General features: G+C 46.8%; 1 pseudogene; it reads left to right on the top strand.

Annotated features, from left to right (window-relative positions):
- The first annotated feature begins 653 nt into the window (after positions 1–653).
- LOC111550708 lies at positions 654–1,288 on the top strand (annotated as a pseudogene).
- Positions 1,289–3,622: the final 2,334 nt, after the last annotated feature.

Below are 3,622 nucleotides of genomic sequence, written 5' to 3'. Positions count from 1 at the left end.
AGAAACATCCAGTATAATGTTTGACCAAATATCTAGGTACTGTGGCCAATTGGACACATAAAATTAACTATCACAGAAGTCTTAACTCCCCAACTAGAGTCTACCATTTTAGAAGGCATGGATCAGCTCTTCCATGTCTTTGAAACCTTCCATGGAGCCTAGCTGAGGGATTATTGTCAGGAGGTGTTCAAGAAATTCCTGAAGAGGGCCGGGCACGGTGGCTCACACCTGTAATCCCAGCGCTCTGGGAGGCCGAGGCAGGCGGATCATGAGGTCAGGAGTTTGAGACCAGCCTGATCAACATGGCAAAACCCCGTCTCTGGTAAAAATACAAAAATGAGCCGGGAGCAGTGGTGGGTGCCTGTAATCCCAGTCTACTTGGGAGGCTGAGGCAGGAGAATCGCTTGAAACCGGAAGGCAGAGGTTACAGTGAGCTGACATTGTACCCCTGCACTCCAGACTGGGCAACAAGAGTAAAATTCTGTCTCAAAAAAAAAAAGAAAAAATAAAAAGAAAAGATGCTCAATTACACCCATCATCATAGAAATTCAAATTAAAAGCATAAGGGGAATATATCAGGTTGGCAAAGATCAGAACATTAGCTAACACAGTCTGGCAAGATCGTGGAGCCTCTTTCCAGCCAGCGCTGAGCAATGGGCATCTCTCGGGACAACTGGCACAAGCGCCGCAAGACTGGGGACAAGAGAAAGCGCTACCACAGGAAGCAGAAGTATGAGTTGGGGTGTCTGGCTGCCAACACCAAGATTGGCCCCCACCGCATCCACACAGTCCGTGCGCGGGGAGGTAACAAGAAATGTGGTGCCCTGAGGCTGGGCATGGGGAATTTCTCCTGGGGTTCAGTGTTATACTCGCAAAACAAGGATCATTGATGTTGTCTACAATGCGTCCAATAACAAGCTGGTCTGTACCAAGACCCTGGTGAAGAACGGCTTCATGCTCACCGACAGCACACCATCCTGCCAGTGATATGAGTCCCACTGTGCGCTGCCCCTGGGCTGCAAGAAGGGAGCCAAGCTGACTCCTGAGGAAAAAAACACTTTAAACAAAAAACGATCTAAAAAAATTCAGAAGAAATACAATGAAAGGGAAAAGAACGCCAAAATCAGCAGCCTCCTGGAGGAGACTGCAGGAGAAGTTCCAGCAGGGCAAGCTTCTTGCATGCATCACATGAAGGCTGGGACAGCGTGGCCGAGCCCATGGCTGTGTGCCAGAGGGCAAGGAGTTGGAGTTCTAGCTCAGGAAAATCAAGGCCCGGAAAGGCAAATAAATCCTCATCCTTTCCGTCTTTGCCCATGGAATAAAGGTGTCTATTGTTCTGTGGCAAAAAAAAAAAAAAAAAATCGTGGGGAACGTGCACTCCGAACACTGCTGGTACGAGGCTGACCTTCTCTGACCTCCTTGGAGACAAATTTGGCAAAATAACTTAAATTTTAAAATGCACTGGCCTGATGACGGAGCACTTCCACTTCCAGGTATTGATAGATCTACTCGTATTTTCATGCAAAATGACCTGTGCACAAGAAAATACATTGCAGGCCAGGCACAGTGGCTCATGCCTGTAGTCCCAGCACTTTGGGAGGCTGAGGCAGGTGGATCATTCAAGGTCAGGAGTTTGAGACCAGCCTGGCCAATGGCGAAACCCATCTCTACTAAAAATACAAAAAAATGAGCCAGGCATGGTGGTGCATGTTGTAATCCCAGCTACTTGGGAGGCTGAGGCACGAGAATCACTTGAACCCAGGAGGTAGAGGTTGCAGTAAGCCAAGATCACGCCACTGCACTCCAGCCTGGGTGACAGAGTGAGACCCTGTCTGTCTCTCTCTCTCTCTCTCTCTCTCTATATATATATATACACACACACACACATTGCAGCATTGTTTGTAATAACAGAAGATTGGAAACTAAGTATCTATTAATAGGAGACCAGTTCAATAAATTAGAAAGTACTGTACAGTCACTTAAAGGAGTAAAGAGGTTCTGTGTGGAGTGATATGGAAAATTTCACAGGAACATTGTTGAGTAAAAAGAGGAAGGCAAATGTCAGTGCACATGGCTATCATTTTACGAGTAGGAAGAACGTGCACATATATGTTGGTAAATGAATAGGAGACCCCTGGAAAAACACTCAGTAAACTGAAGACGTTGGTTGCCTCTAGAGCAGGGATCTGGGAAGCTGGGGAGCATAGAGGAAAGGAAGTTTCTTTTTCTTTCTTTTTTCTTTTCTTTCTTTCTTTCTTTTTTTTTTTTTTTTTTGAGACAGAGTCTTGCTCTGTCACCCAAGCTGGAGTGCAGTAGCATGATCTTGGCTCACTGCAAGATCCTGGGTTCAAGTGATTCTCCTGCCTCAGCCTCCTGGGTTCAAGTGATTCTCCTGCCTCAGTCTCCTGGGTTCAAGTGATGCTCCTGCCTCAGCCTCCCAAGGAGCTGGGATTATAGGTGCCTGCCACCATGCCAGGCTTAATTTTTTTTTTTTTTTTTTTTGTATTTTTAGTAGAGGTCGGGTTTCACCATGTTGGCCAGGCTGGTCTTGAACTCCTGACCTCAGGTGATCAGCCCACCTCGGCCTCCCAAAGTGTAGGGATTACAGGTGTGAGCCACCAAGTCTGGCCGGGAGGTTTATTTTTCACCAAGTACCCGTTATGGGGTGAACTGTGAACCTCCGCTACCCCCACCAAGTTATATGTTGAAGTCCTACCTCAGGACCTCAAAATTTGAGTGTATTTGGAAATAGTGTCATTGCAGATGTAATTAGTTAAGATGAGGTCATACTGGAGTAGGGTGGGCCCCTAATGTCCTTGTTGAAAAGGGAGAATTTGAGGTTAGGTGCAGTGGCTCATGCCTATAATCTTAGCACTTTGGGAGGCTGAGACAGGATAATCAGTTGAGCCTAGGAGTTCAAGACCAACCTGGGTAACACAGTGAGACCCCATCTCTATATAAGAAAGAAAAGGAGGCAGCGGGTATGGTGGCTCATGCCTGTAATTCCAACACTTTTGGAGGCCAAGGCGGGTGGATCACCTGAGGTCAGGGGTTTGAGACCAGCCAGGTCAATATGGCAAAATTCTGTCTGTACTAAAAATACAAAAATTAGCCGGGCATGGTGGCAGGTGCCTGTAATCCCAGCTACTGGGGAGGCTTAGGCACAAGAATTGCTTGAATGCGGGAGGTGGATGTTGCAGTGAGCCGAGATCGCGCCACTGCACTCCAGCCTGGGCGACGGAGTGAGACTCTGTCTCAAAAAAAAAAAAAAAAAAAAGAGGAATTTGGACCCAGGCAGGCATACAGGGAGAATGCCATGTGAAAATGAAAGCAGATTAGGATGATGCCCAGCAAACCACTAGAAGCTAAGCGAGAGGCATGGAACAGTGTTTTCGCTTGCAGCCCTTAGAAGGCACCAACCTTGCTGACACCTTGGCTTGGACTTATAGAGTCCAGACCTGAGATAATGCATGTCTGTTGTTCTAAGCCACTCAGTTCGTGGTACTTTGTCCCAGCAGACCTAGTGAACTAATGCAGTCTCCTTTGGCACCTGGAGTTCTGTATCGTGTGTATATTACTGATTATTGATTTAAAATTTTTTCAACACAAATGTCTCCCTGAA

The sequence above is a fragment of the Piliocolobus tephrosceles genome, chromosome 9, assembly GCF_002776525.5.
Source record: "Piliocolobus tephrosceles isolate RC106 chromosome 9, ASM277652v3, whole genome shotgun sequence".
In the NCBI taxonomy this organism is placed as follows: Eukaryota; Metazoa; Chordata; class Mammalia; order Primates; family Cercopithecidae; genus Piliocolobus; species Piliocolobus tephrosceles.
This window is presented reverse-complemented; position numbering and strand designations above follow the sequence as displayed.